This window comes from Myotis myotis, unplaced genomic scaffold (assembly GCF_014108235.1).
Source record: "Myotis myotis isolate mMyoMyo1 unplaced genomic scaffold, mMyoMyo1.p scaffold_m19_p_1, whole genome shotgun sequence".
Classification (NCBI taxonomy): Eukaryota; Metazoa; Chordata; class Mammalia; order Chiroptera; family Vespertilionidae; genus Myotis; species Myotis myotis.
The window spans coordinates 58,295,381-58,310,923 of record NW_023416313.1 but is presented as its reverse complement, the minus strand read 5'-3'; the positions used below and the strand labels follow the sequence as shown (position 1 = coordinate 58,310,923).

Below are 15,543 nucleotides of genomic sequence, written 5' to 3'. Positions count from 1 at the left end.
TGAATTTAGGACGCAAAAGAAATAAAATAAACAACTTATTAGAACACGTATCACTGCATAAAGATTCGAATAACAAGTACTAGTTTAGCTTATTGAGCAACTGCAACTTATCAAGTATCGACAATTTATCATGTACTTGTATGTTACCATCTGACGGTAATCGAAAAAAATGAAACCTGTTATTTCAATACAGAGCCGAACTGGTCATATAAGAAATTTACTCAATTCAATAATAAGAGTCATAATTTCCCAAGCAGTCAAAATGACTGCTTTTGGGCAATATAGGTATAACACATATATATATATACCGGAAATGAAGGAGGGGGAGGTAACTACAATTATTAATAAACGCATTTATATGTTGTACAAAAAGTCACAAAATTCTAAGACATTGTGTCCTTATATACATAATTGTTTTTCTAACTGAAATTAAAAAGCAGTCAAAATGACTTCCTTGGGCAATCTAGTGTTAAGTTAATAACAATGTACCTACCTATATAGTTTAAGTTTTAAAAATTTGGCTCTCAAAAGAAATTTCAATCGTTGTACTGTTGATATTTGGCTCTGTTGACTAGTGAGTTTGCCGACCACTGTCCTAACCTGCTTAGTCCAGAAATTTCAGACTTGTAAGTAAAATTAATTAATGGAAGTGAGGCTATCAGTGACAAAGGGGGGGAAGGATTTTTAAACATTCCTGTTTGAATGAATATTGATCAATACTTAAATTTTGACCTAAAAATGGACTAGACCAGGGGGTGGCAAACTATGGCCCATGGGCCAAATCTGGCCCAAATGCCTGTTTTTTTGTAAATAAAAATGTATTGGCACACAGCCCTACCCATTCGTTGACATGCTGTCTATGGCTGCTTTAGTCTTAGATCTGAGATGCTGAATAGTTGCAAAGTTGAGCAGTTGCAACAAAGACCCATGGGCAGTGAAGCCTAAAATATTTACCATCTGGCCCTTTACAGAAAAGGTCTGTCAAGCCTGGATTAGGCCTTATATTATTAAGAAAGAAAAATAGAAGATAAATTTTAAAGTTCACTTGGAAGTGCTTCATTTTAAAGGAGTGCAGTGCAGACTGTTTCTGATATCATTTCTGCTGGAATAGATCAGTGTTTCAGTAACAACATATTTCTTTCTTATCAGCTTTCCTGACAGGTGAGGAGTTGAAAAATCTCCATTCTCCTCTCTAATTATCTAATTTTAATGCCTTACTCTTTTATTCCAAAAGATTGGCATAATGCAGAGTGTGATGAATAGTGTGCCAAGCTGGCAGCCTTCAGGTTCTAGTGCCATTCTCCACATGATGTTATCTAATAACTGTAGGAGATTCAACTTTCCCATCTCTAATACATTGTCTGGCCTAAAGGTCATCAGCCTCAAAGGGGCTGTAGAACGAGTGTGTTGGGGCTGGCCAGAGTGGCTCAGGTAGTTGAGTGTCATCCTGTGCGCCAAAAGGTTGCCATTCCCAGTTAGGGCACGCAGCTGGGTTGCAGGTCCAATCCCGGTAGAGGCAGGTATGGAAGGCAACCAATCCATGGTTCTCTCTCACATTGACTCCCCCATCCCCCCGCCCCCCAAGCATGTCCTCAGGTGAGGATTAGAAAAAAAAAATAAAAAATAAAATAAAAGAGTGTGTTGGTAGAAGTTGGGGGAATGTGTGAGACATAAAAACCATTCCAGTCCCTGGTTCCAGCTACACTTCAATGGAATCATGGCTTCACACCACAGATCTTTATAATTTTAGCATGAAATAAATGGAAAAGAACAGGACATGAGGGAGATGGCAGAGCTGAGAAAACATTAGGAGAGGCTCCGGGATTAAACACTCCCAAGGCACAGAGAGTCCATCCAACTTCCCTGAGCTATCCACTCCAGCAGGCGGGTGTGGTTTTCGGAAAATATGAAGAATTAAGCCTGTGGCTGCTATTAAAGATCAGAACTTACTGTTCCTCAAATGTCCCGGTTCTTTGGAAGTCTGGTGAAAGACTGCACCATTATATTTGATACCTTTATTCAAATAAAGGACATCTGTCAGGTTGACAGTGCAAGGAAACAGGTTGACAGAACTGATCACATTAAACTGAGATCTTCACATGGAGGAGTGAACCTCTGAGACATATTTATGTCTTATTCCTTAGAGTTTAAGACCTTCTAGGAGATTCTGCACTAATTAAGGTTGCTAGCCCCACTCTGCCCTCAGGGGGATGCTGCTTCCCTTACAACTCTGGCCTAATCAGACTCAAGTGCCCTAAAAATGCAATAGCTGAGAGAGGGCTAGAACATTTACATTACACTTTACCAAAAAACTGCAGGATCACAGAATAGAAATAAACAGGCAACATGCAACAGGATAATTTGACAGGGGTTAAAATTTACTCACTTCACTTGGGGCCCCTAGTTACCTATAGATCCACTCACTGCCAGGTTACTTGGGATAACATTGCATTACCCCGACTTCTCTCATCCTGGGCCAAGAGAGAGGCTCTGAGAGCCCTGGATTCACCCATGCAGGACAAGCGACATCATCTAAGTCCACCTCTTTCAGGAGAGACCCTGCCTCCCTACTCATGACTTCACAGCATAACTCTGGAAAAAAGCAACCCAATTCTCTTAGCATTCCTCTAAAACATGCACTCTTAAAGTAGCAGGGGGTGGCTTAGTTATATTCTGTCACGTGCACTTTACTGTTACATGCCCCCCCCCCCCAAGGGTCTTAAAGAACAGACAGGGGTCTCTGCTCCCCACAAAGTGTCTTCACTGGAGGAAGGGCTAATTCCAAAAATAAAAAATTTATCATTAATAATTTTGGAGTCAGACAAGAGTTTTCTAATCACTTTAAAAAGAAGGCTTTGGTGCCCTAACCAGTTTAGCTCAGTGGATAGAGTGTCTCAAGTTCGATTCCGGTCAAGGGCATGTACCTTGGTTGGGGGCACATCCCCAGTAGGAGGTGTGCAGGAGGCAGCTGATGGATGTTTCTCTCTCATCAATGTTTCTAACTATCTCTCTCCCTCCCTTCCTCTCTGTAAAAATCATTAAAATATATATTTAAAAAGAAGGCTTTAGTTGTTTTAAAGAAAGCAGTCACCATATCCCTAGTCACAGAAAGAAATCTTACTTTGTAATAGTCATGAGAGCCGCCATTTTTAAAAACAATATTTAATATATGTTAGGAGGGTAAAAAATCCCAGAAACTCAATAAAGCAATCCAAGAGAATTATTAGCAAGAACAACCTGGGTAAACAAAAATGTACCTTAATTCAAAGGTTTTTGCCTGAGACCTCAAGAAATCACCTAAATGATCTCCACAAAATGAGATATCACCAACCATATACAATTCATCTTCCAATTTAAAAAAAAAATAGAAGTGACATCTTAAATGGAGAAAAATAAAATAGAAATGTGTATATTTACTTATCTTCTAACCATCGTCCCACATACACACCAAAGGATAACCCTAAGATTAGTTCTATATCTTTATAGAGGTTTGGGTTGCACTGACAAACACTCTGTCAAAAGGTTGTAAGTACACCTAAGGCTTATGCATTTCATGGCACATAAATTTTATGGTAACAGAAAAAAATACTTAACTTTAATGACATACTGATATCTGCAACGTATATAAGAAGCACAGAAGAGAGATTAATGGGTAAATACAGCAGTGAAGAGATGAACAGGTATATAGTAATGCAAGTATAATAAAGTATTAATGACATAACCTGGGAATATAGCTTTTAGCTGTGAAATTCTTCTTTCAACTTTTCTGACTGTTTGAAAATTTTCATAACACAATGCGAGGAAAAAACCCCACAAGAATACTAGTAAACCAGTAAACATAGCATGATCTGGGAGCTTGCCCACCTTTCCATCAGACACAACTAGACACTTCCAGTTAAATCTATAAGTTTTATCAGAAAGGATTAACTTGGAAGCACAAATTCCTCCATCAAACAGCACGGTGGGCTTGGGAAGGAGAGGAGCTCAAGAGCAGTCTTGAACTTGCGAGCCCCACGATTACATCTGCTGCTGGCAGAGCTGACACAGCGTGGGTGTATGCGTGCCTGCTTCAGGAGTGTTATCGTGCGTGCACACTGGACAAAATCTGACCTCAGTCCTTTAAAATCCTGCTCTGGCTTCTGCTCTGTGCTCTACTGAGAAACTGCAGGTGACCCAGTGGATACACACTCGCAGGAGGAGGAAGTTTCAGCTCCCTTCTGGAAAGCTCTCAGGACAATCTCCTTAGCAGCCACCAAGAAGACTTAATTCACCTTTCCCTCTTCCCTCCTCCCATCTTCATCTTTTAAAAGAAATAGTTGCTTTTTCCTATTTGAGAACTAGGTTGCTTATGAGGTTTCGGAAAAGTAATCTTCTCTGATTCTTGTCCTATTTCTTCATGTACTGATTTAGTACCACCTCCAGAATCACATTTCTTTCTTCATATTTCAAAGTGTTTTTCCTGCAGTCCTTCCCTGCAAAATTACCAGGTCAGAAAGCTTTGGGCTTTAAGGAGGACCTGGTTCTATGGTTCTGGTTTTCATAGTTTGAACTGCATCTGATATACAAAAGGCCCAGATTTCAGAAACACATTTTACACAACTGAATCTGTAATACAATATGTGGTTACCTTATACCTAGCAATCTTCCTCCCTTCATGTTTTCTCCCTTGAACTAGTTCAAAATGCTGCTGCAATCAACCTCTTCCCTAAGGCCCCTTGTCACTCAGGATTCTTTCCTCCCACCGTCAGAAGGCTCTCTGTTAATGGGCCCCCCTCACCTCTGACCCTGCTATCACCCTTTGCTGCAGAGTAACCAGATGTCCACGTAAGGTCCCCAAATGGAGACTGCTACTTGTCAGTCTCCAACCATGGCTCTGCTGAATTTGGGGAAGGCAGAGAGGAGACTGAGCAGTACACACGGGAAGGAACATTCTGTTACCTGCACAGTAAGCTTGTTGAGAGCATGGTCTCTGGAGCTAGTGAAGGGTTCAAACCTGGGTTCTACCGCTTTCTATTGGTGATCCTTTCGACAAGTCATTTAACCTATTTGAGTCTCAATTACACCAGCCATCAAAAGGGGGTGGTGATAAATAATAGTGCAAATTCCCTCAGATTAAGGTGAGGATTAAGTGAGTCAATGCCTGTTAAAGTGCCTGGCATATAGAGAGCACTCGAGTGGGTAAGAAAACAGAAGTCTGAAAATGTCCCCCGATGTACCTCCAGTCCTGAAGAGAATACTGAGGTCAACTTCCAATTCCCAGCTTGCACCCATCCAAGCCTCTGCCAATCCCGATTCCATCTATTTCAACAAATCGTTCCCACACCACCACACTCCGAGCGTTTCCTCCATTTTCTCATTTGACCACTTCTCCTTTTTCTACAGGGCTGTGTGATCCACACAGGTACCCAGCACCGGTTTGCGCATATTGTGTCTCAGACAAGATAAATAACTAAATCTGGGGCCAGCACTGACTGAATTGCAGTCTGATTACAATGCACAGGAGTCCTCTGAAACACCGATATCCCCACACCTGTGAACTCGGGGAACATGTAGAGCAGGGGTTCTCAACTACGGCACTATTGACACTTTGAGCCCAATAATTCCTTGTGATAGGGACTAAGGGGCGAACCTGCATTATATGATGTTTAGCAGGATCCTTGGCCGCTATCTTAGATGATGGCAGCACACCCTCTCCCCAGCTGTGACAATCAAATGTTCTTAGACAATGCTAAATATCCCGATGGGTGGGGTGCAGTGTTGGTAAAATCCTCCCCCCACGTTGAGAGCCATTGCTAGAGAATGAGAAATATTCCCCAAGTCACTGTGTTACTTTTCTACTCAGACAACGACCATCACAATGGAACAGGTTCAAACAGACAAGGGAAAGCTTTCCTAATAGCTATCTTTGTGACAGGCACCTTCAAGACCGTACTACTAGCTATTGCCAACAGGGTAAGTCACAAACTCTCTATGCTCTGGTTTCCTCTGTTCTAAAGTGGAGATAATAGTACCAAAGGTTTAGGACTGTGGTAAGAATTAACTTAGCTAATGTATACACAGTGCTTAGCCCAGTGCGTGGCACACAGTAGTGTTCAATAACTGAGCATTTAATAAATGTATACAGCTGGAGTCTAAGTGCTGGGCAAAGCAGCACCGCATTGGTTTCTACCCGCCTCCCTGTTCTTCCCCCACCCATCTCCTCCCCAAGGAAAAAGTAAGATAATTCAATACAAAGACAGTACAATGGTTCCCTAGAGCTAACAGCAGATGGAACAGGGTAAGAGGCCAGCAGGAGAAAGGAGAATCCAAAGACAGTAGGAAAAGTGTGGTGTCCTGCAGCAGCGGCAATGGGGTGTTTGCATTTCATACTAAAGAGGAAGAGGCAGAAGGATGTCTGTTTCATTCCAAAATGAGTTTCTCATAAGGAAGCAGCATCCTGAAGGAGGTTTATCCAGGAAGGTTCCACCCACATATAGCTTCCTTTCCAAGTATTACTGGAGTTCCCTGAGTTACAAGTACACCACAACTTCATATAGCTACATCGCCTCTCCCCAGTTTCCCATGTGTAACCAAGTGGTGGGGAGAAGGCACTCCGCAGTGCTGGGCATTAGGAAACACACCTTCACATTTCTCCTGCACATTTCTTCATCCGGAGAGAAATTTCACACATACCATGTTTCCCTACTTTCCTTCTCTTTTCCTGTTTCACAGTCACAGTCCAGTTAAAAGGTAGACATAACACACACTCATGTTCCATTTTTTCCGTCCATCCTTTTCTCCATTAGTAAACCAAGGAGCACTGATCCTGTATTATACACACACACACAGTAGTGGCCTGGTGCACGAAATTTATGCACTAGGGAGGAGAGACAGGGGGGAGGAGCGGGTGTTCCTCAGCCTGGCCTGCACCCTCTCCAATCTGGGACATCCCTCTCGCAATCCGGGACCACTGGCTCCTAACCGCTCACCTGCCTGCCTGCCTGATTGCTCCTAACCACTCTGCCTGCCGGCCTGCTCGCCCCCAACTGCCATCCCCCACCAGCCTGCTCGCCCCCAACTGGCCCCTCCTGCCAGCCTGCCCGCCCCCAACTGCCCCCCTGCCCCGCCGGCCTGATCACACCCAACTGCCCTCCCCTCCTGGCCTGATCGCCCCTAACTGCCTCTGCCCCGCCACCACGGCTTTGTCTAGACTAGAAGGACGTCTGGAAGGTCTCCCGGTCTAATTAGCATATTACCCCATATTACCCTTTTATTAGTATAGTATATACTAAGACATTTACATGAAAGTCTGGAATAGATTAGTGGAGGCTGTGATGTCAGTTGTCACTTGAAGACTGTGTAACCTTGGCCACTGGTTGATTATAATCTCCATGAGCCTCAGATTCTTCATCTGCACAACGGGAGTGACAATCCATGCCTTAAAATTCAGTGATATCTCATATGTAAAGTTCCTAGCTCATGGCTCAGAACATAATAAACCCTCTGTCCTTCAAAGTGCCCAAATTTATCAACAGAAATATTCCCAAAAGAATTGTTTTCTACATTCTCCTCCTATTAAATCTAAAGATCTCTCATACAATTCTTCCCTCCAAACAACCAAACAAGAACCCATCTTAAGTGCAGGATAAACTCTTATTCAAGCATGGTTTGTATGCTTTGTTTCATCAACTGTACTATTTTATTTTATTTTATTTTATTTTATTTTTTTAAACTGTACTATTTTATACATTATTGTTCCAAAGGTTTGACATTTTGACAAAAGAGGGAAGAAACATTCTGGGCTCAGCCTAAGGCCTAAACTTCACCACTTTCATTGCTGCTTCTGCAAAATATTTTCTGTGCTCCAAACCCATTTTTGGGAAGAACAGCAGTTAGTATGTTTTGTTTTTAATTCCCAACACCTACTGAAATAATCACCCACCCTTACTAGCTCAACTATGAAAACAGTGAAAAAATCATTTTTTTAAAATCAGAAATGTTTCCCTCAAATATATGAATAATTTCAGTAGCTCTTGCTGTCCTACAGCTTGGCAAAATTTTTAAAGGAATTCTATAAAAATGTAAGTGTCTAAATCAGTGGTTCTCAACCTTCCTAATGCCACAATCCTTTAATACAGTTCCTCATGTTGTGGTGACCCCCAACCATAAAATTATTTTCGTTGTGCTGGCCGGCTTGGCTCAGTGGTTGAGCATCGACCTAGGAACCAGGAGGTCACGGTTCGATTCCCGATCAAGGCACATGCCTGGATTGCGGGCTCAATCCCCAGTGTGGGGCGTGTAGGAGGCAGCCAATCAATGATTCTCTCTCATCATTGATGCTTCTCTCCTCTCTCTCTCTCTTTCTCTCTCTCTCTTTCTCTCCCCCTTCCTCTCTGAAATCAATACAAATTTAAAGAAAAAATTTTTTTCGTTGCTACTTCATAACTGTAATTTAGCTACTGAATACTGTAGCTACTATTATGAATCATAATGTAAATATCTGATATGCAGGATGTATTTTCAATGTTCACAACCCACAGGTTGAGAACCGCTGATCTAAATGTTCTAGTCCTAATAATTTAAACAAACACAAGTTAGATTAAAATTTACGAAGTTGCCGAAACTGGTTTGGCTCAGTGGATAGAGCATCGGCCTGCAGACTGAAGGGTCCCAGGTTCGATTCCAGTCAAGGCCATGTACCTGGGTTGTGGGCACATCCCCAGTAGGAGATGTGCAGGAGGCGGCTGATCCATGTTTCTCTCTCATGGATGTTTCTAACTCTTTATCCTTCTCCCTTCCTCTCTGTAAAAAATCAGTAAAATATATTTTAAAAAAAAATTTACGAAGTTGAAGATAATTGCCAAAAATCTGTTATTTCCTTATCATTGTTTAAAAACAAGACTGATAGCAAAAACAAAAAAGGATGCAATTTTTCACCAGTTAATTTTAAATTAATTATTTAAAAACACAGCTAAAGATGATGATTTCAGTCTGCATGTATGCTTCCAACTTGCCCTACTAAGGCAATCTTTGGGTTCTGGGTGAGCATGCATGTACATATATACCTGTATGTGTGAACAGACACAGAAAAGAAAAAATCCTGGGGGTTTTCAATTATTAGGAGTTTGTGGGTTATATTAGTTCTATAACTATGATAGTTTTATGAGTAAATATGAGTGAGTGAAGCTCATAAATAGGGTGTTCAGTGGTTTCCATAACCAGTATTAAGAACAGACCATAACATGGCCCCTAGCACAATCTATAACTATAATAATAAAAGCATAATATGCTAATTAGACCAGACAGCCGAATGACCTTCCAGACGGCGGGGCCGAGGTAGAGGTGGTTAGGGGCAATCAGGCAGGCGGGTGAGTGGTTAGGGGCGATCAGGCAGGCAGGCAGTGGTTAGGGGCCATCAGGCAGGCAGGCGAGTGGTTAGGGACAATGAAGCAGGCAGGCAGAGTGGTTAGGGGTGATCAGGCAGGCGAGCAGGTCCCAGATTGCGAGAGGGATGTCCAACTGCCTGTTAGGGATCAGGCCTAAACCAGCAGTCGGACATCTCCAGAGGGGTCCCAGATTGTGAGAGGGTGCAGGCCAGGTGAAGGACAGCCCCTGCCCCTCCCCTCCCCCATGCACGAATTTCATGCACCAGGCTTCTAGTATATAAAATAAAACCTTGATCACTCAGTATAATCTGGGTATTTTTCACTTTAAAAAAATGTATTCTTAGCGTGGCATTTTTACGCATAGAAAGATCTGAAAGCTCTGTTACTCTTCAAATTTAAAACAGAATGACAACCTCAAAGATCACAACAGCCCAAAGTAATCCGACCTCAGTCACTTATCAAACATACAGAAAGAATGACTCAATTATGTGAAAATATTTAATGTGTAAAGAAAAAGCTGAAAAGGAACAAGAAGAAAATGTTTGGTCAAGTTGAGGTTAATTAAGATTGTTCTCTCTCATTTTAATTACACTTAACTTTAATATATCGTTGCTCTTGCTTTACTGAACTACAAAAAGTTTTTTATAACTATGTATTTTATTGATTTTTACAGAGAGGAAGGGAAAGGGATAGAGAGTTAGAAACATCGATCAGCTGCCTCCTGCACACCCGCCACTGGGGATGAGCCCGCAACCAAGGTACATGCCCTTGACCAGAATTGAACCTGGGACCCTTCAGTCCGCAGGCCAACGCTCTATCCACTGAGCCAAACCAGCTAGGGCTGAACTACAAAAAGTTTTTAAAGAGCCTAAATTACATTCATTATGGTTAAGAAAAAGTGTCTAAAGAAAAACTCTCCTAGAAAGTCAGATACCATCCATAGTAATACAAAGACTGCAGAATGCTCCTCTGCCCAAAGCCCGATGTACATCACCTACAGAAATATGATTCCACTCTTATATCAATAATACACTCATCTATGACAAGAGGAAATGTACATTTTCACTTCATTATGGAGAAACTGAGGCAAACAGGGTTTCCCAAATGTCTCCAAGATAAACCAGTGGTGTCTGACTGTGATTCAGGAGTCCCTGGCAATCTCACTTACGGTTTCCCATTCCATGAAAATCTACAAAGAACACAGTAATCCTGCTGAAATTTTTAACACTTCTGAAAAACAGGATGAGGTTTATAAGTCTGTTAGGAAGTCATCCTATTAAAACACCACTAGCTCTCAACAAAATACTCAAGTTGACCTTGAAAAATATACCTGAGAAAATACCAATGAATCGAAGAGCACAATGCGTAAAGAAGGGAGACTAGCTCTGTCACTTATTAAAACACATTACGTAGGCGCAGTGCTTGAGTTTGATGATGGCTCTTGAATAGAGAGAGCAGAAATGGTCAGTTTTGAGGGAGAGAGGGAGAATTCTAGAACCTTTCCCTCACTTTTAAACCAAAAAATAAAAATAAGTCCACATGGATAAAAGATTTAAAGGTATCTTTTTTTTTTTTTAAATAGCCAATATTGAAAAAAAAAACAAAACAAAAACAACAACAAAACAAAAACCACCAACCTTTTGGAATAATTTATAATTACTTCAGGAAGAGGCAATTTTAAAACAAAGATATAGCCCTAGCTGGTTTGGCTCAGTGGATAGAGTGTCAGCCTTCGGACTGAAAGGTCCCAGGTTCAATTCGAGTCAAGGGCATATGCCTGGGTTGCAGGCTCAATCCCCAGTAGAGGGTGTGCAGGCGGCAGCCAATCAATGATTATCTCTCATCATTGATATTTCTATCTATCTCTCCCTACCTCTCTGAAATCAATAAAAAATATATATAAAATAAAGATATAACAATTATGAATATTTATGCACAAACACACTGCATCAACATTCGTAAAGCAAAAACTTCAGAAGATACTAGAAGAAATAGAAACTTAATTTTATGAGGCATTTATTCACCTCTCAGTACACGACAGAATGGACAAATATAGAAATAATGTTAAGATAGGTCTAATATAAAAATGCACAAGTAACTCTACTCTGAAAATTAAAAACATACTTTCTTTTATATGTTCACACTGCAGTCATAAAAATTATACCTTATGTCACAAAAGGTCTATAACAAATACATTTGTTTGAAAATAACTGTAAAACAGAGGCACAAAGAGATGAGATGATAATGAATGCAGTCCCTGAAGCACTTATCAAATGCGCTGTGATGCATGCAGAGATGAGAACTTTCAGTTCCTGTAGTAATAGTTTGTTGTGATCATGGGTTTTTGTTTTGTTTTTTTTTGTTTTTCAAGAAGCCACAGAATCCCTTGAGAAAAGGTCCTTAAACCACCTGCTACTTCCTGAAATATCCAAGGTAGAAGATTATCCCTTTTCTATTTCTAAAAATACTAAAATAACACCACCTTCTACTGTGTTTTCAAGTTTAATTATCCTCAGGGATAACTTCATTCCTGGGCTTTGTTTAAACCTAACACACATAAGTTATTTCTGCAAGATCTGTTTTTGGTAAAGATAGAGGCCATATTCCACCCCGCTTCCCCAAACAGCCTTTCACATGTGGAAAAGGGTGCTTTGTAAATCAACCTTGGTGTTAAACAGCCAAGCTAAATATCCTCCTTACTGTCCAAACCTTCATCCACTTCCTTATGACTATACCCACAGCGCTGGACAATCTCTAATTCTATCACATCCCTTACTTGATGGCTTCCAAAGTAAGAAAAATGTTCCCTCAAATTTCTTTTCCACTCCCTTACCTTGTTTACAGTTATGCACCAATTAAGGCTAACTTGTAGAAAATAGAGTCTCATGATTGTCTAACCACTATGCTATACCCCTGAAATGAATACAAAATAATATTGAATGTAAACTGTAATAAAAAAAAAGAAAATATAGTCTCTATTTTAAAAGTTCAAGTTATACTGTTATGGAACTCATTTTGCCTTCGTTAAAATAAAAAACAAAGCTGAGTTTTGGTAGAATTAAACCACAAAACCAATTAAGTTTTTAATTATGAAGAACTGACACATGATGGTTATTTCCTGAAATCTGTTTTGCCCTTTTAAAATGTCATCCTTGCCCTATCCAGTTTGTATCAGTGGATAGAGCGTTAACCTATGGACTGAAGGGTCCAGGGCTCGAATCTGACCAAGGGCACATGCCCAGGTTGCAGGCTTGATCCCCAGTGGGAGGCGTGCAGGAGGCAGTCGATCAATGATACTCTCTCCTCATTTATGTTTCTCTCTCTCTCTCCCTTCCTCTCTGAACTCAATAAAAAATATGTTAAAAAAATATGTCATCCTTCCCACCGTCACTTATTTCCATGTATATCCTGAATCCTGAAAGGACAATCAACTCTCTGACATGCTGTGACCCGTCCACCTCAGGGCAGCTTCCTCAGAAGTCCTCACGGCCCACCAAGTTCCTCACACCTCAGATTCTCCCTCACAAATCCCTGTTTTGTTGTCAGAGCACTTAACACAAGTGTCAGAGTTGTTTTCTTGACCAGTTTGTTTGCTCATTTTCTGTCTGCCTCCCCTCCCCCGCCCCCAAAACCATGAGCTCCTCTCCTTGTGGGGAGGAAGACACCATCTTAACCAACTTAGAAACCTATATGCACTGTGGCTGGCTAGCTCTTGGCAGGCAATGAGGCATTCTTCAATACATGACGTGGGTAACTAATATTAAACGCATGGTTCATGCCTGTGAATTTGCCATAGTCATAAGCTAGTAATGCTGATATAATCTTTACGTAGGTGAGTTAATACCCAGAAGCAGGGAATTGCAATAACATGCCATAATGCACCGAGGCCGAAGCTGAAGCACTCTGGGCAGCGGGGGATGAGGCATCTAACCAAGGCCTCAGAGCTTTGCTGCAAATAGCAACAAAGTGCTGAAAAGATACTTCGCTTTCACTACCATTACTTGTGCACCCAAAGATAATTTCAAAGCACTTCATAAACTAATTTTGCTCATAAAATAGATCTGTCTTTTCCTGAAGCTCCGGAGCACACCACCAATTGAGGGCACATGGTCAGCGCCTTCCCCTGGCAGGACTTAGGTTTTAATGATAATTTCCAGAAGCTTCACTTAGATAACATATCTGTGAATGTGAGGTTGTAGTGAATAAGAACAGCTAATTTTGGCCTAAATGTTTTTATTCAAAAGCACACTGAAATAATTTCTAGGGCCATTTAGTAGTTATGAAATAAAGCATTATGTTTAATAATATATTTTTGCTATTTGAGGGATTAGTGCAAGGGTCCTCAAAGTACGGCCTGCGGGCCACATGCAAATACAAATATTGTATTTGTTCCCGTTTTGTTTTTTTACTTCAAAATAAGATATGTGCAGTGTGCATAGGAATTTGTTCATAGTTTTTTTTTTTAAACTATAGTCCGGCCCTCCAACGGTCTGAGGGACAGTGAACTGGCTCCCTGTTTAAAAAGTTTGAGGACCCCTGGATTAGTGTGTTGTAGGTGGAAACTTTTGTTTGCTATTTTGACAACAGCATGATTGTCAATACTTCAAATTTTAATTTGGTTTTCTTTAAACATTCTTTGATACACATTTCTTCTTCAAAAAGCTTAACCAATTTAAGAACTACTATAAAAGATGTTTTATGAGGAAAAAATAGTTGTGTTTTTAAATCATATGTAAATTTAAAACATCACCTTTTTTTTAAAATTCTCACCTGAGGATATGTCTATTGATTTTAAAGAGCGAGAAAGGGAGAGAGAGAAACATCAATGTGGTGAGAAACATTGATATGTTGCCTCCCATATGCACCCCAACCGGGGATCAAAACTGCAACCTAGGTATGTGCCTGACTGGGAATCCAACCCACAACCTTTTAGTGTACAGAACAACGCGCCAACCAACTGAGCCACCTAGCTGGGGCTCACATTTTTTAATAATCAAATACAAAATTGATCAGATCTCAGAACCACTACTTCCACTGCCCAGCTGGGTATGAAGACAGCAAATAACTTTCAAGAAATTGTTTAATTAGGTCAGTTTAAACAGTGGCATATAGTTTGGAAAGCAGTTTGCAAAAATTAAGCATAAAAATATAATAGAACCCGGCAATTCCACCCCTAGGTTATCTAACCAAGAAAAAAGAAAACATGTCTACGCAAAGACTTACATGTTCATAATAGCTATTCATAATGCACCACCACCCCACCCCCTCCCCCCAAAAAAACCCACTGGAAACAACCAGTCTATGATATCTAGACAATGAAATACTATCCAGCAATTTGAAGGACATAGCTACTGACACATGCTATGCCATAGATGAAACTCAAAAAGCTATGCAAGAAACCACAAGATTCCATGTATGTGAAGTGCCCACAAAAGGCAAATTTACACACAGACAGAAAGTAGATTAGTGTTGCATGGGGCTGGGAACAGAGATTACCTAAAAATGGGCATGGGGAATCTTAATGGTGGGACAAAATGTTCTAAAACTTAGTTATGGTCATGGCTGCATCACTCAGTAAATAAAAAAATCAGTGAACTATACCCTTGAAATGGGTGACTTTTCTGACATGTAAAATATACCTCAAAGTTGTCAAAAAAGAAAACCTGGGCTGGGAAGAAATATTCATAAAAATAAGAAATAACATGGAATACTATGCTGCTGTAAAAAAGAAGGAATTCTTACCATTTGCAACAGCATGGATAGATCTGGAGAGCATTATGCTAAATAAGTCAGTCAGAGAAAGATAAATACCACATGATCTCACTCATTTATGGTTAATAAGAACATTACAAACTGTTGAACAAAAATAGACAGAGGCAAAGACGCATCAAACAGACTGTCAAACTATAGCGGGAAGGTAGGGAAGGGTTGGGGGTAAGAGATCAACCAAAGGACTTGTATGCATGCATATAAGCATAACCAATGGACACAAGACACTGGGGCCGGGAGGATGAGGGCAAGTGCCGGGGGTAGGGGAGGCGGGGGGGGGGGGGGGGAGGTATAAACAAGAGAGACATATGTACTACTATTTGTAATACCTTAAACAATAAATTTTAAAAAAATAACATAGGAGATAAAAGATCTGGGTGACAGTAAAGCTATCTACTTCCCACTCCCA

General features: G+C 40.6%; 1 protein-coding gene across 14 annotated transcripts in view; it reads right to left on the bottom strand.

Annotated features, from left to right (window-relative positions):
• AFF1 (AF4/FMR2 family member 1) overlaps positions 1–15,543 on the bottom strand; it is a 199,028-nt gene that overhangs the window by 104,769 nt on the left and 78,716 nt on the right. The window lies entirely within an intron of this gene.